Genomic DNA, 22,466 nt, shown 5'->3' with positions numbered 1-22,466 from the left:
CACTGCTCAGTATTATTAATAACCATGCACAAGGCACTTTTATGTTGGCAAGTGGCTTCAATCATTTTTATCACGTAATAGCTGCAGAGATTCAGTGAGCTCTTCAATCTCTCCACAAGATTGGGTCCCAGGAACAGGTGGAGTTTTCAAGCTGAGAGGAAATTCCCAAAGCTCATTCAAGAAATATTTTTGAGTGATTAATTTAAGAAATATTTTCTACCTCCATATACACCCATCAGTATATATCAGTAGGGATATGCCAACGAGATCAACACAGGCTCTGCACTATCTCATTTAATCCTTACAAAAGTCTGATGAGAGAGATGCTATTATTTGCATAGATTCTTTTTCCCCCTCAGAGGAATGAGGTTTAGAAAACGTGAGGGATTAATCACATAAAAGAATGACAGAGCCTGGAATCATATCTAAGGTGTCTCTGATCTGAGAGTTCATGCTCATCACCTGTATCTCGAAGGGGGGATGCTGTGTGTCCTCCTCTCATTCGTCATCCCAGACTCACAGTCGGTGCTTATCCAATGATAAGCAGAGAACCTCCTGTGAGCATTAGCATGAGGAGAGGCCCTGTTAGCTCCTTCCTAGTCTTTTTTCTACCCGACCATACTTCCTCAGCCAGAGAGACCACACATCCAGAACACAGGCACAAGGAAGAGGGAAGGAAATTGAAAACAAGAGAAAATAATAAACTAGAAAACAAAAAGAAGGAGAAGAAAGACCAAAAGTATTTAAAAGCAAGTTCAGGGAAATTAACAAACAGATAAAGATCTGATAATGTTGAAAGAAAAAAAATAGTAGGAGAGAGAAATGAGATAGAGCCACAGATTTGGAAGGGATTAAGCAACTAATTATAAACCCACTGATACATTTCACTGACATAGTTGGTGTCTGAGCTAAGGCGAATTAAGTATCAAGCAAGACAAAAGAGGTGGAGAGCCTTGAAAGTAAAGCACACATGGAAGGATGAGAAACAAAGACCTAAGAATTCAAAGGGCATTAAGCTATTACTACTAGAAAATTGTATAAAATCTTTAAAATACAAATACAAAATATAATACGTTCTTATGATTTATAATTCTTTTTATTTTGACAGAACTGGTAAACTCAGAACTTCAGCCTTCCTAGCCTGGCACTCTACCACTAAACCAACCCATTTCTGAACTGGTTATTTTATTTTATTTTTATTTTGTTGGTCATGGATCTTGAACTCTGGGCCTGAGCGCTGTCCCTGAGCTCTTCAGCTCAAGGCGAGTGCTGTACCACTTGAGCCACAGCACCACTTCTGTTTTTTTGGTGGTTAATTGGAAATGAGAGGCTCATGGACATGCCTGCCCAGGCTGGCTTTGAACAGTGATCCTCAGATCTCATCCTCCTGAGTAGCTAGAATTACAGGTATGAGTGACTGGGGGCCAGCTGAACTGGTTATTTTTGTGTTAGGGTTTTGCTTCCTGTCCTGGTGTGTGTGTGTGTGTGTGTGTGTGTGTGTGTGTGTGTGTGTGTGTGTGTGTGTGTGTGTGTGTGTGTGTGTGTGTGTGACTTCCTGTCATAGCTGAGATGACAGGTACATGCCACAACAACCCATTTCTCTCTGATAAGAGGGAGTCCCAGAGACTTCTGCTGGACTACCTTGGAATCCTAATCCTCTCAATCTCAATCTCTCATGCAGATGGGATGACAAGCATATGCCATTGTACCAGCTATTGGTTTAGAAGTGGATTTTTGTATGCGCTGAAAGTGTTGAACTTTGATGCTCCTGATCTCAGCCTTCTAAGTAGATAGGATTTCAGGCATGAGGCACTAACTCCTAGCTTTTGTATTTTTAAAATGTGTGCGTATATGTGTGTATTTACACGGTAATTGAGCACTTATAAGTCACCATGTACTCTGGCAAGCACATAGTATGGACATCATATGTAATATTCAAAGTTATATTTGGGACACTGAAATCTGAGGATTATTGGCTCAAAGCCAGTAAGGACAGAAAAGCAGTGGCATTCTATCTCCAATTAACCATCATAAAGCTGGAAGTGGAGTTGTGGCTCAAGTGGTAGAGCACTAGCTTTGAGCAAGAAAGCTCAAGGATAGCACCCAAGCCCTGAGTTCAAGCCCCAGGACTGGTACATACATAAAAATCATATAAGATGAATGTATTGTTATGCCTTTTTGTTGCAGGTGGGAAATGGGCTAAGTGATTAGGTTCTTGACTGGTACTCATTGTTATCAGAATATAAATTGACTGGTACTCATTGTTATCAGAATATAAATTATAAGATTTCTGAGCTTTATAAAACAATTATAATATGATATAATCTTACCAGTATTTATACTTGTAAAATAGAATTTGGGCCACTCATATTTTCCAACAATGAAACAATCTTTATTGATAGATCATTATAGTGATACACCTAGTATACTGTTATCAAGTACATTTATTTCAGTATTGTCAGGAAATCTATCACATTAGTGAGGCAATGGAGGCAATCAATAAATGTCAGAAAAAGTTGTTTGTAAAACTTAACTTCTATTTTGTTGTTGTTGGTGGTGGTGGTCATAGGGCTTGAACACAAGACCTGGGTGTTGTCCTTGATGTTTTCTGCTCAAGGCTAGTGCTCTACCAATTTGAGCCACAGCTCTACTACTAGTTTTCTGGTGTTTAATTAGAATTAAGAGTCTCATGGACTTTCCTGCCTGGGCTGGGTTTAAATTGTAATTCTCAGGTCTCAGCCTCTTGAGTAGCTAGGATTATAGCTAGCACCTGGATCTACTTATTTTATTTCATTTTTTTATTGTGAAAATACCATACAGAGGGGTTACAATTACATGAGCAAGGTAATGAGTACATTTCTTATCAAGCATTGTTGCCTCCTCCATTGTTTTTCCCCTACCATCCTTTTCCATCTCCGCCCCCCATCTCCCCCTCACTCTCCCTCCCCGCTCCACACCAAAGTTGTAAAGTTCATTTTTTGACATAATGTCTTGTACATCTCATTGTTGCACCTGTATCCCTATTTAAACAATTTGTTTTTTCCCTTCCCTTCCACAAATTATACCAACATCAAATACAAGATCTACTTATTTTAAAAAATAACTGTTGTAATATTTGGAATCAGTGTTAATATGCTAAAAAATTATCTTAAAATTAAGAACAAGGCAAGGATGATCTCTTTCTCCGCCTTTGTTAGTATTGTTTTAAAAGTTCTAGTAAATTCAATAAGAAAAGAAAAACATCAATAGAGAGCCCACAGACTGGGAGAAGATCTTCACCAGCTATATAACAGAAAAAGGCCTCATATCTAAAATATACTTAGAATTCAAAAAATTAAGTCACCCAAAAACAAATCATTAAAAAAAACCACCCGATTAATAAGTGGGCTAAAGACTTAAAGAGAGACTTCTCTGAAGAGGAAATAAGAATGGCCAGTAGACACATGAAGAAATGCTCAACTTCTCTGGAATGAAAGAAATGCAAATCAAAACACTGAGATTTTACCTCACCCAACTTAGAATGGCTACAATCAAAAGATCTAATAATGACAGATCTTGGAGAGAATATGACCAAAAGGGAACCCTACTGCATTGTTGGTGAGAGTGTATACTTGTTCAGCCACTCTGGAAAGTAATATGGAGGTTCCTCAAAAGACTCCACATAGAGCTCCCCAATGACCCAGCAATCTCGCTTCTGGGCATTTACCCATACAATCACAAACAAGGCCATACTAAACTACCAGCACAACTATGATTATTGCAGCATTATTCACCATAGCTAAGATATAGAACCAACCCAGATGCCCCTCAGTAGATGAATGGATCAAGAAAATGTGGTGTATATACACAATGGAATTCTATGTCTCCATCAGAAAGAACAACACTGCCCATTTGTTAGGAAATGGAAGGACTTGGAAAAAAATCATATTAAGTGAAGTTACCCAGTCCCAAAGAAATTTAGTCCCATGGTTTCTCTTATTACAATAATTAGTATACCTATAAGATAATCTTATCAGATGAGCTAAAAAGATCAAAAACCATGTACAAATGACTGTATAAGATGATGCTAAGTGAAATGAACCCCAAGATATGGACAAAAGAGGTCTGTCTTTATTGTTACTGTTTTAAATTTACCATGTGATTTTATTTTATTTTTGTTGTTTCCCTTGTATGTTCTTTCCCCTATGACATATCCCCTGTTGTCACTGTACTCGATTTTGATACCTTGCATCTTGAATATACATATGTCTAATCTGGGGAGAGGAAGGTGAATAACAAAATGCTGAAAAAAAGGACACAGGATGACCCATTGCAACAAAGATACCCACGGGACAATATATTGGAAATGAAGTTTACAACTTCAGGTGGTGAGGGGGGGAGAGGGGGATAGGAGAGTGGGAGATGGGGGAGGGAAGGGATATGGAACAACAAGGAAGGGAAAGGATAGCAATGACCGACAAGTAATGTACTCATTGCCTTACTCATGTAACTGTAACCTCTCTGACAACATCTTCACAATAAAATGAAAAAAAATGTAAAAAAAGAAAAATATAGATACTTGAAAGTTGTAGTGGAATTTGTCATAAATATTTTAAAATATTCCATGAGAAAATCCAAGAGAATTAAGAAATTGAAAGAAACTTTGCACATGGAATGAACAGAGAATATATAAGGAACCGTATCTACTTGCACTTAAGACTACTTGAATATTACTTTTAATTTCATAGACTTGTTTAATCTTTAATTCTTTTTTTGCTATTCTTTAAGAGTCTTTATATTCTTTTTTATTTCTATGTTTGACTAAATTGTGCCATAGAAGACCTTTTCAAGAGTCTGGCAGAAATAATGACAGATGCTGGTGGGATTGTGGCCAAAAGGGAACACTACTATACTGTTGGTGGGAACATAAACTTGTTCTACTGCTCTGAAAAGCAGTATAGACGTTCCTCGACCTATTGCAACAATGAGATGTTGAAAAACGAACTTTACAATTTAGGGGTGGGGGAGGGCGGAGTGTAGTTGAGGAGGTGGGAGGGCAGGGATGGTAGAGGAAAAACAGAGGAGGTGGCAACAATGCTTGATAAGAAATGTACTCATTACCTTGCTCATGTAACTGTAACCCCCTGTACAGTATTTTCACAATAAATAAGTTATTTTTTAAAAAAGACTAAGCATAGAGCTCCCTTATGATCCTGCAATCCCACTCCTGGTTATTTCTCCAAAATGACCACAAACGAGTTCACACTAATGCCACAAGCACAACCATGTTCATTGCAGCATTACTTAGACATAGTTAAGATATGGAATCAATCCAGGTGCTTCTCAGTGGATGAATGGATCAAGACAGTATGGTATTTATACACAATGGATATCTATGCCTCCATCAGAAAGAATGAAATGGCCCCATTTGTAAGGAAATGGAAGGACTTGGAAAAAATCATATTAAGTGAAGTAAACCAGATTCAAATTGACATAGGCTGCATGTTTTCCCTCATTTTTAATAACTAGAATGTCTATTAATCTACAAGTCAATCCAATTGATAGTAAAAGACAAATAATTATACTTGGACATGATTAATTAAATGACACTTTATGCTTTGCACAGTAAGAACAAAGGAGGATATTCTTAGGAGAGGATCAAAATAGATCAATAGCTATGTGCCTATGACCATATAAAATGATGCTTATCAAAATGAACACCAAGTAATGGAAACAAGAGGTTTTTTTCACTGTACTATTTGCAATTCTTTCTTTTTTCTTTCATTTCTTTTGGTGTATTCCTTGTTGTCACTGTTTTTAAATTTCTGTATACTTTGTTGTGTGTATAAGTTTATCTGATTTGGGGAAGGCAAGGGGAATCACAAAAATGGTGGGACAAAGGGTGAACTAATGCGACTTTGATACTCACTATGTTGGAAATGAACTTTACAACATGGGGGAAGAAGTACAAGAAAATGTACTCATTCTGATGGAAATTTATTATGTGTATGTGCCACATTTTCTTGATCTATTCATCTACTGAGGAGCATATGGGTTAGTTCTATATCTTAGCTATGGTAAATAATGCTACTATGAACATGGTTGTACTGGTAGCTTTTAGTACGGCCTTGTTTGTGGTCATTTGGGTAAATGCCCAGAAGTGGGATTGCTGGGTCACAGGGGAGCTCTATGTTTAGTCTTTTGAGGAACCTCCATACTGCTCTCCAGAGTGATTGAAACAAGTTGACACTAGTAAGAACAGTGTAGTAGCATTCCCTTTTGGCCACATCCTGCCCAACATTTGTTATTAGATTTCCAGATTTCCTGATACTGGCCGTTCTAACTGGGGTGAGGTGGAATATCAATGTTGTTTTGATTTGCATTTGCTTTATGGCCAGAGATATTAAGCTTTTCTTTATGTATCCATTGGTCATTCTTATTTCCTCTTCAGTGAAGTTTCTCTTAAGTCTTTAGCCTGCTTATTAATGGGGTGGCTGTATCTTTGGTTCCATCAGAAAGAATGATATCGCCCCATTTGTAAGGAAATGGAAAGACTTGGAAAAAACCATATCAAGTGAAGTAAACCAGACTCAAAGAAACATAGGCTCCATATTTTCCCTCATTTGTTATAATTAATATATGTCTAGGATAGTCCTAGAAGAGGATCACAATAGCTCAATAGTTATGTACATATGACCATATAAGATGATGCTAAGGGAAATGAACTCCAAGATGTGGAAACAAGAGGTTTCTCTTTGTTGTTGTTTTTAATGTACTATTAAAAGGTTTTCTTTTTTCTTCTTTTAAGTAAGTATTTTTTATTGTGAAAATACTGTACAGAGGGGTTACAGTTACATGAGCAAGGTGATAAGTATATTTCTTTTTTTAATTTAATTTTATTGTAAAGATGCTGTACAGAGGGGTTACAGTTATATGAGTTAGTTTTTCTCCTACTATCCCTTCCCTCCTCTCCCTCCCCCACTCCTCCTCCTGCCCCCCAAGTTGTAAAGTTCATTTCCAACCTAGTGTCTTGGGAGTATCATTGTTACAATGGATCATTCTGTGTCTTTGGAAACAAGTTTTTGTTTCTGTCTCTCTTTGCTGACGATGAAACCCTGAAACTTGTGCACACTAGGCAGTGTTCAACAATTGAGCTACATTTCTTATCAAGCATTATTGCCTCTTCCTTTGTTTTCCCCCTACAATCCCTTTTCTCCCTCCTCTTCAACTACGCTCCCCCCTCTTTCTCCTCCCCCTGCCTAAATTGTAAAGTTCATTTTTCAACATAGCGTCTTGTACATCTCATTGTTGCAATGGGTCCACCTGTATCCCTATTTAAACAATTTGTTTTTTTCCTTCTCCTTCACAAATTATACCAACATCAAATACAGTGAAAGCAGGGATTATGCCGTGGGGGAGGGACACACAAAGCAACAAAAAAATCACATGGTACCTTATAATAGAAAACTAAAGCTAGATCCTTATATATCACCCTGCATCAGTTTTTCTTTTTTCTTGCATTTCTCTCTCTTTTTTCCTATGGTTTATCCCTTGTTGTCACTGTATTTGATTTTAATACCCTGTGTATTGTATATATTTATCTGAATTAGGGAAAGTAAGGGGAACAATAAAATGGTGAGACAAAGGACAAAGGGTGAACCAATACAACAGCGATACTCACAGGACATGTTGTAAATGAACTTCACAACTGGCAGGGGGGCATTGGAACTGAGGGAAAGTGGGAGAAAAATGAGGGAGTACTCACTACCTTATATATGTAACTGTAACCCCTCTGTACATCACCTTGACAATAAAATTAAATAAAAAATGGAAAAAAGGAAATGCACTCATTAACGTATGTAACTGTAAACCCTCTGTACACCACCTTTACAATAAAATTTAAATTAAATAAGACAAATCTGACATATATAGCAAATAAATATGAAATGGAGATAAAGAAAGCAAGAAAGAATTACCATGTATTTAACTCTGTCTCTTCCTTGGAAACATCTGGAAACACTGCTAACCACACATAGCCTCTTTCTCCAGTCTAGGTGTGATCTCCCATCCCTTTTCAATATTATCATTGTTAGGTCTAACTGGGAAAATTAGCCTCTTCCCCTTTGTTCTTTTTCTGTGCACAAGTGTTTCTAGAAGTCCCCACCTAGCACCTAGAACCCAGGTAACTGGCACATCTGGGGGTGGTTGGAGGTCCCCCAGGCTCTGAAGTCACTTCCTCACCTTCGCACCTCCCTCCCCCTTCTTGCTACCTTTGGGCAGTGAGAGGTTCCCAGGCACTGAGGTCATTCCTGTGTTTGCTGGGGCAACACCTCCATCCCTGCCCTCTCCCTATATAACCTCTCTCCCTGCCATAAGCCTTCCCCTTCTGTCGCTACCGCCTCGGCCGGTAATGACGACGCGACACCGGACTCTTCTCTCCGCAGTTTATTCAGGACCTTTTAGTAATCTTCTGACCCCAACCCCGGGGAGAATTCCCCACAGCCTTAAATACCCGCTGGGTAGCCAACCCTGATACGCCACGTGGGAACCGCCAATAGGTTCAGGTGCACAGAAGCAAGCCAGATTCTTTGCCTTAGCCATATCAGGAGTTGTTTACCACGAGAGCACTCGCCATCGGGAAGGCGGAGGGCGGAGGCCGGCGCCATCTTCCAGGTGCGGCCTCTCGCAGCTCTCTACAGTTCCCCCTTTTTTGTTTAAAGAACACAGATGAGAACAGAGGTCTGATCCCTGTTGTGCAATTGCAAGGACTGCATACAAGCCTTCTCCCAGAGGGTACCTTCTCTAGGGATGACTCAGCCTGTCCATTGATTCGTTTTTCACAAGGACGGGAAAAGGCGAATCGAACCCGTGTGCAATCAAACATGCTCTCCTCGAGGGCAAAACTCATGCCTCTCGACTGCAGTACTTTGGCTTTGCAATCTGTGCTCATTGTTTTAGGGTGGCAAGCCACGCTTAGGGGGACTGACCTGCTCCAATGACTGTAAAGGCTTGGATAACCATGGCTGCACTGCGACGCTGAGAACCTCTAATTTGGCAAATGCACCACAGACATACCAAGGAGGCTAACACCAGGAGGCCTATCAGGGCTCCCAAACCCGCCCCCTCCTTGAGATGATTCATAGCAGCGGAGATCCATGAAGATAACCCCTCCGCCAATCCGGCATCCACTCGGGTCGAGTTCACCACGACGATGGCAACCCTGAGCTGTTCCATCAGGCTGTCGAACTCCCCAGTTCAATTACCTAAAAGATAACTAAACAACTGTTTAGACAAATTTGCAGCGTTTTTTAAATAGGTTTTTTCCTGGGCCTGAACTCTGGGTCTGGGCGCTGTCCCTCAGCTCTTCAGCTCAAGGCTAGCGCTCTTACCACTTGAGTCACAGCGTCACTTCCGGCTTTTTTCATTTCTTTTTGCTTATGTGGTGCTGAGGAATCGAACCCAGGGCCTCATGCATGCAAGGCAAGCACTCTACCACTGAGCCACCTTCCCAGCCCCTTTCTTCTGGGTTAATTGCACCACAGCAGCAGCTAATCCAGCATTAATTAGTGGTCCGCCCAGCTCTCTGCAAACTTTCATCCATGCTTCTAGTCCCCTGTTCTTATATGGGGTTATGGCGGCTCTGCATTCCTTAGTGCACTGCTCGTAAACAAGCTGTTTAATTAATGGCATGGCTGCGTCTGGGTCACCAAAAATTCTGCCAGCGGCCTCGACCATACGAGCAACAAAGTCCGAAAACGGCTCCATAGAGCCCTGCAGGATTTTGGTGAGATTGCCACTCACCTCGCCTTTATTTGGTAAGGCCTTCCATGCCTTTATGCCAATTTTATTGATTTGTTCATAAACTTGGACCGGGTAGCCTATCTGCTGATTGGCGAATCTCCCCTGTCCAAGCAGCATATCTCTATCCCAAGCTGGGTTTCCCCCAGCCTGATTGGCCGCAGCCTCTTCACTAGCAAATTCAATCAAAAAGGCCTTCCAATCTAAATACTGACCTGGGCTCAAACAAGCTCGTGCGAGCCCACTCCAATCACCGGGTGTCATGCAATGTCTGTTTAGGGCCTCCACCTGGGCTACAGTAAAGGAGGCTGTGATTCCGTATGTCTGCACAGACTCAGCTAAAGATTTTATCACCTTAAAATCTAAGGGTTCATGATACCGCTGTCCCTGTGGATCCTGAAATATTGGACAGGCTAGATTTAACTCGGTTCTGACCGCTTTCCACACGCCTGGGCTGAAAGAACAGCCGGGGCTGCCACTTCCAGGGTCCTCCGCATAGAGCGGAGGGGCCGAAGGTGTGGGGCGGTGCACGGAGGGCGTGCATTCGTCTTTATCTGGGTCCTCTCTCTCCTTCCCTTTCCTCCTCTTTCTTATCTTTGTTTTTTCTATTTGTTCTATGATTGATTGTAATTCCTCTGAGTCTGTAGACTCAGAGGTCTCTAGTTCGGCAAAATCAGGGCATGACCCCCCCCTGCTCTCCTCCTTTTCGCTGTCTGCCCTTTCTGATCTTTCTTCCTGCAGCATTTCTAAGGCGGCCTGACCATTCTCTACCGCCTCACTGCAACGCTGGTCCTCGAGACAGCCTCTTATCAGTTTCCATATTGGTCTCACTCCGCTCTTAAGCGTTCCTTGTTCAGAGGCAAAATCTAGGTCCCTCCCTAGTTTCTCCCAAGAGGCCACCGTGAGGCTTCCAGAGACAGCGAACCATGGGGCAACGGTGTCACATTCATTCAAAAATCTCTCTAAAGTACTCTTTTTTTATTTTTAACTTTTTTGAGTGCAGTAGCTCATTGAGAGCCAAAAAAATTGGGTGCGAAAAAGAAGCGCCCATGTTTCAAACATTTAAAGCTGGTAAACAAGCTTTTACTTTCACTTTTGGCTACTCTACTGACTAGCCCCGGGTTCTCACTCTCTCTTTATCTACCGAGAAGAGCAAAAATCCCCCCCGCTCTTGTGGCGGATTCCCCTTTTACTTGGGAACTTACTCCCCGCTCTTGTGGCGGATTCCCCTTTTACCTGGGGACTTATCCCCGCTCTTGTGGCGGATTCCCCTTTTACCTGGGAACTTACCGGTGCACCACCCTGACCACAGAGAGTTCTGAGTCCTCGTTGGGGTTGTGGCTGAGTCCCCGTACGGGCCACCACGTGTCGCTACCGCCTCGGCCGGTAATGACGACGCGACACCGGACTCTTCTCTCCGCAGTTTATTCAGGACCTTTTAGTAATCTTCTGACCCCAACCCCGGGGAGAATTCCCCACAGCCTTAAATACCCGCTGGGTAGCCAACCCTGATACGCCACGTGGGAACCGCCAATAGGTTCAGGTGCACAGAAGCAAGCCAGATTCTTTGCCTTAGCCATATCAGGAGTTGTTTACCACGAGAGCACTCGCCATCGGGAAGGCGGAGGGCGGAGGCCGGCGCCATCTTCCAGGTGCGGCCTCTCGCAGCTCTCTATACCCTTCCCCCTCTGCACACTAGAGCTCATGTGTACAGGCTGTTCTGTTCTGCTAATAAACTCTCTTCTGCCTTAACAAGCACATGGAGGTCTTCTTTCTACAACCCTTACAATTACTAATTGACCCCCACTTGCAAAATAAGAATGAATTTTCCTCCCTAGACTAGGAACCTTGCAGATTTCCAATTCAGCAAAGACATTGTAATCATTCTACATTACATTGCTCAAAATCCATTGAGTCTTCTCAGAAAGGCCAAGGGCAATCAGGTGTCACCTGTTGGAAGGTAAGTCCTCTTGGACATAGGATTAGTAGAGGTTGTGACAAATGAATTCAAAGGGAACACAGGACTTCAGTCCTGAAACATCTTGTACCCTATAGCCTGAAAATGAAAAGTTTGACAGTTCTTTTCTATCTAAACTGTCAAAGCCATTCCTGTACTAAAAGTCTGTACTTCACAGTTAAAAATGGTCATTTCCAGCTGGTAGCACTTATCAAGAGCTCAACATAGCTGTTTGGGAAGGTCCAAGTTTGATTGAGGACAGTTAAAAATATACAACTGAAAAAAAGTAGAGAATGTCTTGCATACTCTGTAGTGAAAGTTGTACTAATTATACCAGAAAATAGCATGGCTACAATGAAAAAATAAATAATTCAGGAGACAGATTAACTCATTCTGTATCTCAGGAGATAAACACCCAATAGCTCATGTACAATCAAGTAATATATTAGGCACCATGACTTGTTTATTTATTTATTCTTCAACCTAAAGTTTTCATTTCAGCACATACACTAGAGGGAATGTCCACTGGCCATGTTAGGAAATTGTAATCCAGATGTCTTCAATATCTTGGAAGTCAACATCTGTGGTTTAGCCCTGTTTATTAATGCTGAACCATGACTATGATGGGTAGGAAAACCCAGACCCTGTCAGGCTTGAGACTTTACAAAATTGGAAAGACTGGAGGAAAGGGATACTTGCCATGCTAGGAAAACGCAAAATTTCATCTTGTTTGGTAGAGGAGAAATCCAATGGCAAGGTCTGATCTGCATTGCTAAGACTGAACTTTCTTTTCTAGGACTAAGAAGTTGCTTAAACTGCTTGGTCAGCACAGACTGGAGTAATTTAGCACCACATTTAAAATACACTACAGATAGGATAGCTAGATATAAACTTGTTAACCCAAAGTGCCATTGTGTTTCACTTCTCAGAGAATAAATAATCCCTGGAAACTGATAAGCAGAAGTTAGTGATTTAAATCCTGGAAGAGCCTTCCTTGTGCACAAGGACATTAGAGCTCAGTAGAATATTATAGAGTATTGAAGAATCTGACCCTTTCTTCCTTCTTTTCCACCTTGATATGCTATTTTCCACTCCAGTGGCTCCTCAAATCATTTTGACCTCAGGGTCCCCAGTGCACTCCATTCATGTAGATAGACAACTGTCCAATTCTATGCTGTATCCTTGAATGACCTCACTCTGGTTTTGGCCAACAGTCTCTGCTTTAAAATTGTAGCCAGGACATTTCTCTAGTCTAGAAAAAGCATTCCTCCATACTTTCATCAATTCGTTGCCTAATTTCTTTGCATCCTGGCATCTTAGTTGAAACTTTACTTTCTTAGCCACGCCAGCTGCTGACAACCCAAACTTCCTTATTGTCTCACGGTATTCTGTGTTTCGGCTTCACAGCTCTAGTATGTTGTATGTGCTTTTGAGAGCAAGAATCATTCTTTTAAACATCCAGGTAACTAACAAATTCCTTGCTGATTAGTCTAATAGACATTAATTAAGTATTAATGGCACTTTAAAACTGGAATAAGGCTTGCTAAACTATTGAATGGAGAAATAAGTACAAGAAGACATGTCACCTGAATACATTAAAAGGTGGTGCAATCTGTGCTGTTGCAGAGATATAGCCTAATTCTTACAACAACTCAGAAGAGTAAAATTTCACTTTTAATTGGAGTAATGGAAAAGACTTTATATTTGGTGATAATCGAGATGGAGAAATAAATACTTGAGCCATGGAATTCATTGTAGTTGGAAGCACAAGAATTCAACATGTTTGAAATTTATGGCACATGAATTTGGAAAAATTACTGAAACCAGCCCAAGGTTGCTGCATATGTGGAATAGAGTCTGTGCGTATTAGCGTGAAGGCAACATTTGGAAACATTCACTCCTGGCACAGTTGCTGCAGGTTGCAGGATAGCTGTAATCATTATGTAGATGTGATAGGACTTTCTAGATTTACCAGACGGACCGAAACCAAGGAATGAGATGGGTAAGTGAAGGGACAGATGGCCTAAGTCAAAGATTTGGAGATGGCTGGAACTGGAGTGGTCTGTCCAGGAAAAAGACAGTACTATGGCTTGAAAAATTTGCACTCAAGATTTTATCCTGGGGTTATCAGTGAGTTGTGAAAGGCTACTGATTGAGAGGGATGATGATCAGAACAAGTTTTAGGCAGCAAGGCTCTGGCAGAGGGTTTAAAGAAGGAAGCTCATGCAGAGTTGCTATGGCAACAGGGGAGAAAATATTCTACCATCAGCACCAATCTGTGGTTGTTTGGAGGGGAGACAGCATTTGGAAACTGTTTGTTGGAATGCCATTTGCTGCATTAATTTTTATAAATTAAATGACACTGAGGATTTGAAGACAAGAAGGCAAACAGATCCATCCCCAGAGGTAGATCATACTGACGAAATTTCACAATTAACTAAAGTATGCTAACAGCTATGGAAGGTTTTTGGGGAGGTGGCATGGTTTCTCTATATAGCCCATTCTGGCCTTGACATACTCCTGTCTCAGCCTCTTGAGTGCTAGGATTACAGGTGTGTGCCACTTTGGCTGGCCTAAGGACAATTTTTTTTATATTGATGACTATTTTATGAAAAATACATTTAAAATGATGGGTAATACTGGATGACTGTTGATGATATTTAGATATTTCCCTATCTTTTAACTAATTAGAATAAGTACTCTTATTATGAGTATTTATGAACTTCTGAAAAGGTTTTTATTTTGGCTGACAGTTTTGGAGGTTTCCTGTAATAATCTGTTGCCTACATGGCTTTGGCCAAGGAACAAAGAAGAGGAAGGGCAAAAACAAGAGGTTTCACAGCATCCTTCAAGACACATGCCCTGCCATAGACCTCACGCCTAAGAGGCTCCATCACCCCCAATAGTGTCACCTTGAGGATCAAGCCTTAATCACAGGGCCTTTTTTGTTATATTTTTGTTCATATATATATCAATCAACGGTACTGTACAGAGGGGTTACAGTTACATGACTAAGGTATTGAGCATTGTTTCCCCCTCCTTTGTTTTTCCCCTCTGTTTTTCATCCCTTCCCTCCCCACCTCCCCAACTCCTCCCTTCCCCCACCAAATTGTAAAGTTCATTTTCAACATAGAGTCTTGTACATCTCATTGTTACAATGGGTCAACCTGTATGCTTGTTTCAGCATTTTGCTATTTCTCTTCCCCTCCCCAAATTAGAAAAATGTATATACAAGATGCAGGGCACCGGAATCAAATACAGTGAAAACAGGGGTTGTACCATGGGGGAAGAACATACAAAATAGCAGGGACTTCTGTAGGACATCCATCCCCAGCACTGCAAAAGCAGATACTGGAGTTCAAAAGGAACAATGTGATATATTCACAGATCCACAATAATGCCACCTTCCTCACTCAGAAGCTTTTTCACTTATTCTCCCTATGTATATATGTGTGTGTCTATCTGAAACATCATACATACCTATTTCAACCTTTATTTTCCTATATGGGTCTACAATTGCTATTAGAGTTTAACTATTATAGCCTATAATGGAAATTGGTACAGTGCTTTTGAAAAATTCTTGTAACACATATGTCCAGCACATTATTTAAAAATCTTCTTTTTTGAGTTTTCCTCTCCCTAAGATCTTTTTTTTAATGTGAAAATACTGTACAGAGGGGTTACAATTACATGGGCAAGATAAAAAAAAGGAGCACATTTCTTATCAAGCATTGTAGCCTCCTCCTTTGTTTCCCCTTCCCATAGCATGAAAGAAAAAAACATTTGAATACATATCTTAGGGTTCATCTCCCTAACATCAACTTATCTGACCTTTTCTGCTTGACTCAGACATATATTAGATATTGCAAATAAGGGAAACCATGGGACCTATGTTTCTTTGGGCCTGGCTTACTTCACTTAATATAATAAAAATCTTATAGTACATTTCCTAAGAAAATCTTTAGGCTGTTATATCCTTATATTTCAACTATAGCATCATATCTAACATTGATACTCTGACAAATAAGTAAATAATGATCTGCTAAGGATACAAACAATAGATTAAATAAATACTTGATAAAATCAATACAAATATGACCCTTCATGTCTGATTCCAAAAATCTAAATAATTCAAATTATGAGGAATAAATGCTTTAAAAATTTAAAGCTTTAGAATTTTGAAGTTAATGTGTATTTATGAGTCATAACTTGGTAAAAGCATGAAGACCTTAATGACAATTAATTAAGCCTTACCATCAATTAATTATTATAAAACTGTAGATATCCACTAAAATACAATAAGATTTTTAATAAGTTATATCTATGAAAAGATTATAATAATGTATATTAACATGTTGAGAGAAAACATGCAGACAAAATGTCATGTGCAAAATTAATATAAGTTAAACAAATAAATGAAAAGTTTGATGATGAAAAAAATATAGACAGTGACCCATTTCAAATAAACAATGATTGTCTTCGGGAGAGCAACCTAAATACAATTAGATATTCTATCTTATAGCCTGCACTATCTTAGAGCTTTAGTAATAATCATGAATTATTATATTAAATAAATAACTTCTGTAGAAATCCAAAATTATTATCACTGATAACAAATTTCTCCAAAAGAATTACCTCTGAAAAGGGGCTTGTTTTGAGGTCCCTGTTGCTGGCATATTTATATTAACTTTCTAGGGGGCAGTGTGGGAGCTTTTCATGGTCATACACTTCTGAAAACTTCTGGCCTAAGGCTTGTGAGTTTTATTCAATGGGACATTTTTCGGGTCTGTATAGTCAGCTCAACATTTTTTCAAATATATTTGAGTCACTACTCTGGAAGGAATCATAAGTCATTTCCCACCTGATCCAAACTTCTGGTCTGTAGTAATTGTAATATAAGGAAAATAACTACTTGTTGAGACTTGACTAAAATATACATCAGATGTAACGCTAAGCATTTTTGCATGGATAATTATATTTAATTCTTGTGACAAGTCTAATAGGAAGGTCATGAACTTTGCTCCACCTGACATGGAAAATAGCAAAGACAAGGTCCTGAATTCACATCCTCTGTTCTTGTTCAGTCTTAGATCCTATTTCCCATATGACAGAAAAATGATATCACCCTCTTCAAAGCACTGTATTTAATCATAAAAGTATCATTAAAAACATTCAAAGAGAGATTATCATGCTGCGTTTTCCCCATCCTGCAGTAATCTGTACTAGAATGGCATATACATGACTCACTAAGTCGTACAAAGCCAGGTCACATCTTTTATCTGCAAAATGAATGTTTAAACCGAAGAGTATTTATGACATTTAATTTATTATCTGTGCTTGAGGTGAAAGAGATTTGAACACCTCTGGAGATAATGTGATTTGTGCTCTGGATAGGAGATGCCCTATCAATCATTTGAACATTTCTCCCATAACTCTTTTCTAGATGCCTATAGCTAGGGCAGGATAAATAAACAGAAATGCAGCTTGAATATATCAGTGTTTATATCATAGGGAAAACACATGGGTATGTGTGGCATAGCACAGGTATAGGTTTACCTTTGTGAAGCAGGAGAGAGACCTTACAGTATGTCATGTCTAGGTGATTTCACTCTATGGGTATATAAGCCATTATATAGATTTTTACTCTTTAACTTACTCTAGTTGAACAGAATACACTTACATAAACAAAGACTCATGTGATGTTAGGAAAATGAACCCTTAAATATGTATTTTAATGTTTTCGTTTTTTTCATGCATGTGTTTCTAACGCACTTATAAGATTATTTCTTTGTTGCCTTGTATGTCCCTCCCCCACAGTGTAACCCCCGCTTTCACTATATTTGATGTCAGTATAACATGTGGAGGAGATGGGGACAAACAAGTCATTTAAGGATTCAGGTGGACCTGTTGCAACAATGAGAAGTACAAAATGTCATGTCAAAACCAGCTTTACAATGTCGGTGTGGGGGGGGGAGGGGGGTATAATTGGGTGGGGGGAGGGGGGAGGCGGGGAAGGGAGGTGAAGGGTAAACAAAGGAGGAGGCTGCAATGCTTGGTAAGAAATGTATGCATTATCCTGCCCATGTAATTGTAGCCCCTCTGTACAGTATGTTCTCAAATAAAATAAAATAAAATTTACAAAAAAAAAAACAAAGACTCATTTTAATTCCACCAATGGTGGCTTTGAATTTATGCATTTCTACAAAGAAAAAGGGCCTTCTTGGTCTTCATGCTTCATGAGAGGAGTATATTCTGAAATCATAAGGAAGCAATCTACCAAACAGGAAAAGCCTGAATCTTGGTTGTAATTCAGAGCTACAAAGGCCAGGTGTGAGCAATTTTCTATAAAGAAAGACCAACTTGACATGTGTAAGCTGAGTCAGAGTTTGTTAGAGATGACCAGGTACCCAGAGGTAATGGAAGGATGTGGGGAACAGTTCTGCACTGGCTTGACCAAGAGAGGACCTAAGCTATTTCTGCTCCAAGGCCTTGAGCAACACTATTCATAGCTTCTGTAACTTTATGTATGATGTGGAATTATGTAATCTGGATCTAAGATAATTTTTGTATCTAAAATGGGTGGCACACCATTAGGTGTACAGTAAATACTGAATTTTAATGCGTCTCCACAAATGACACTCACTCCCTCACTGTGGGATGGATTGTGTGGGTGGCACAGAAAGCTAACAGTGGGGTTGTCACTTCTTCTAGAGAGAGATTCAGCATTCTGTTTAATCGTAATGACTTGCAAGGCCTTGCAAGGCTAGATGCCCTTAGTTGTGGGACGGTGGGCACTCCTAGCAGGTCTACAAATAAGAAAAGAGAAAACTAAAGGGGGAATATTAAGTGGTAAGAGAGTCCTAAAGAGGATCCAAAAGAAGAGGCAGAGAAGGAGATGGACATGATGAAGAAAGGACAAATGTGCTAAAGTAGGGAGAGCCAAGAAAGAAAAAGAAATAGAAGCCAAATAAAAAGAAATTTTAGCCTGGTACCAGTGTGGCTTATGCCTATAATCCTAGCTACTCAGGAGGCTGAGTTCTAAGGATCAAGACTTTTATCTCCTATTAACTAGCAAAAGGCCAGAAGTAAAGGTGTGGCTCAAGTGGTAGAGTGACAGCAGTAAGTGAAAAATGTACACAAGCATGTGAGTCTTGAGTTAAAGCACCAGTAGCAGTTCACTAGAAGCAATGAAGTCAGCTTTCTGTGAACCATAGCAGAATGTGCAGAGGGCACATTCTCCCAGCCTCACCTCAGTCACCAGGGCACATTGATTATTATCAATGGACATGATTAATTAGATACTATTGAATACATCTTAAAGACCGAAATAAGTTTTATTTTCTATTGCATGCCACAAACCACACTTTTCATAATTGCTTAATTGCTTAGTTTTGTGTGTTGTGTGCCAGTTATTGGGCTTTAATTCATGGCCTGGATGCTGTCCCTGAGCTTCTTTTGCTTACGGTTAATGCTCTACTACTTGAGCCAAAGCTCCACTTCCTGCTTTTTGAGATAAGTATCCTGCTATTTGAGATAAGTATCTCATGGGCCTTCCTGGTCTGGCTTTGAACAATGATTCTCAGATTTCAGCCTCCCGAATAGCTAGGACTATAGAGTGAGCCATTGGTGCCTGACCAATGACTGAACTTTTGAAATCCAAATACACTAAATGTTGATGATAAATACCCATATAGGAGTTGCAGTCATTTTAAGGATGCTAGTTTATAATTCCACTCTTATACCTTCATAACTTAATTAGAAACTAAAAATCAGTTTCTACATTAGGATGAGTGTGATGGCACAAACCTATAATCCCAGCTACTTGGTAGTCTGAGACAGAGGATCCCTTGAAACTAGGGGTTTGATATCAGCATAAATAACATAGTAAGACTTTGTCTCAAAACAAGTAAGCAAACAAACAGAATACCATATTACATTTGGTAACAAGTACACATCTCTATGAAATCACAAAAGGTAACCAACAGAAATCGAAGGTGGGAGGGCAGGGATGGTAGGGAAAAAATGAAGGAGGAGGCAACAATGCTTGATAAGAAATGTACTCATTACCTTGCTCATGTAAGTGTAACCCCTCTGTACGGCATTTTCACAATGAAAAACATTAAAAAATAAAAAAAGACTAGAAAGAAAAAAAAAAAAAGAATAGTTGCCCGCCAGGCGCCGGTGGCTCACACTCCTAGCTACTCAGGAGGCTGAGATCTGAGGATCATGGCTCACAGCCAGCCTGGGCATGAAATTCCGTGAGACTCTTATCGCCAACAAAACACTCAGAAAACCCAGAAGTGGCATTGTGGCTCAAGTGGTAGAGCGCTAGCCTTGAGCTGAAGAGCTGAGGGACAGTGCCCAGGTCCAGAATTCAAGCCCCATGACCGACAAACAACAACAACAACAACAAAGAGAAGCAGCTGCCCATTCCATAGATTTAAGGGGATCATTTGGCTTTAGGTCCTGAAAACCGTAAAGTATTAAAATGATCCAGCCATTCCCAGTGCCACATGAATGACTTGGAGCTCTTTGTCCATCAGCTTCATTCTCAAATGTACATATCGACAGCCTAAAATGGATGAGTCATGGGTAGTGAAGTAATTGTCTTTTCATTGGAAATTTTAAAAATGAAAAAAAATGAAAACATTCTGTTTCTAACAACAAGCATCGCTGAGGGGCTGATGATGATTCAGGGTTTAACATCACCTCCATCCATCTGGCGGGTTTTGATTTGTTCATATCTAAAAGTGGAGTATGCCCCAAGTAGAAACATGACAGAGCCAGGGGGGTCAAGTAGAGGGCAAACTCAGCATCTCCCTGGCTCTTCTCAAGCACAAAAAGGCAGTGTAACTACCGCAGAAGGAGGAAAGGATGCTTCCAACTACTTAGTGGTTTTATTGGAAAGCCCAGACAGGTCTACAAGATAAAAAACCTTTCCGTATGCTTCTAAATCTTTTAAAATAGTCGATCCACAGATTGAAGGAATAGAGAGTTGAAAATCACCCTGAGCTGAGAATGAAGAGCTGGCTGTACAAACGTCCTTTGTGGTGGTTCTCCTGTCTTCAGTTTCAATCGATGATGATGTTACTTCAATTGTTGTTTGTGGTTTATAAAGCTTTTCCTTTATGTTTCAATAGATCTGCACAAGTCTCAGATAGACAGGTGTTAATACCCTTATTGTATGGATGAGAAAACAGATTGTTAAAGAGGCAGAGGGATTCTTTTCAAGGATATATAGCTGTAAACTTAAAAACTGGCTTCTTTTGATCAAATTTGGTAGTTTGTTTTTTCTCTAACAGAATTCCCCCCTTCAAAATGGAAAAGTGACCACTGGCCAAAATTCCAAGGTTTCCCAATCTAGTTGTCAGTCCCTCAAGTTCTGGGTCAGTCTCCAAATGTGTCGTTCACATTAGGATATCTCCACTCAGATTCTAAGAACAGGAACACTGTTATCAGCACATCAATATTTGTTCAATATTTCAGAAGGTACTGATATTTGGCTGTGAAGTCAGTATAGTATGTTTCATATGACCAGCAATAGAGTTAGAAAATTAATTTGTGTGGTTTTATGTTTATAAAATAACAGTACCTGGCAGTTGGGGTATTGGAGTTTCCTCCTATTTTTAGTGACCAACACACCTGAAGCATTCAATGAATTATTATTCATAGCTATGAGGAAACAGGGAGACTTTTGAATTAATGACCGATTCTACAATATTAACTGCTACTCAGTTCCTCAGAAATGGTGGGCTTAAAGCAATGCTTTCAGGTTCTAGGCCTTCTCTGCAAATCTGCAAACAAACGTGAGCATGGCATTTTATCAGGGGAACATTTCTTTTTCTTCTTTTTAATTTATTTTTTTATTATGAAAATAATGTACAGAGGGGTTACAATTACATGGGCAAGATAATGAGTACATTTCTTATCAAGCATTGTTGCCTCCTCCTTTGTTTCCCCTTCCCATCCCTTCCTATCCTCCCCTCACCCCCCCCATCCTCCCCCCCCCCCCCCAATCAGGGGAACATTTCTAACCCAATACACATGGCCCCAGGAAAACCACTGGGGACTTACTGTGTCAAATAGAGGTAACTATGAGCATTTGTCTCAATGTTTGTGCTCTCTCTAAAAGCACTACACTCACCCCTAGAGCCGATGCTTTTAAGTTAGCTGATATTGCAGTTTTTATACCTGAAAGACAGACTTACTTGTCAGAGAATGGTGCTGAGAGAAAGAGGTCAGGATGGATGGACAGTGTAAGAATTTCAAATAACCCATCCCATAGCAGGCAGGTGAAACTGTGTCTTGAGAAGAAACAGGAGGCCCCAGTGGTGGGATCATGTCCCACCTGGAGGTTGTGTTCTCTCCTGTTCTCTACAGAGATAGGAAAGCCAGAGAGAAGGTAGAGACAGAAGAGGTTCAGGCAAGCACTGGCGGATTTATTAGGATGAACACTCAATAGCTCTTCACTGAAGTTGCATAATGTTTTCGTAATCAAAATTATTAAAGTTTAGAAAAGTCTTTTAAAAAATGTTGATGTCAAATTAGTCATGGTGTTTTCAATAATAGGGTTGAAGGAAGAAAAGAAAGTAGAAAAACAAGCAAGTCATGGTAAAACTGATCTCTAGAGATTATTAGGATCATCAAAAAAGTCATGTTGAAATTCACATTTTCTTTTCACTTAACAAGTGACTCAGGCAGCACCTTAAAAATATGTCCAATTATGAGATCA

General features: G+C 39.9%; 1 long non-coding RNA gene across 1 annotated transcript; it reads right to left on the bottom strand.

Annotated features, from left to right (window-relative positions):
- Positions 1–8,411: 8,411 nt before the first annotated feature.
- On the bottom strand, positions 8,412–11,349 carry LOC138817191 (uncharacterized). The gene is made up of 2 exons (XR_011368776.1): positions 11,068–11,349; positions 8,412–9,242 (listed from the first exon to the last, which is right to left on the bottom strand). It is a non-coding gene; the product is annotated as an uncharacterized lncRNA (long non-coding RNA).
- Positions 11,350–22,466: the final 11,117 nt, after the last annotated feature.

Source organism: Dipodomys merriami, unplaced genomic scaffold (assembly GCF_024711535.1).
Source record: "Dipodomys merriami isolate MVZ:Mamm:240054 unplaced genomic scaffold, mDipMer1.0.p SCAF_7, whole genome shotgun sequence".
Classification (NCBI taxonomy): domain Eukaryota; kingdom Metazoa; phylum Chordata; class Mammalia; order Rodentia; family Heteromyidae; genus Dipodomys; species Dipodomys merriami.
The sequence above is the reverse complement of the archived record's forward strand: the minus strand, read 5'-3'. Positions and strand labels throughout refer to the sequence as shown.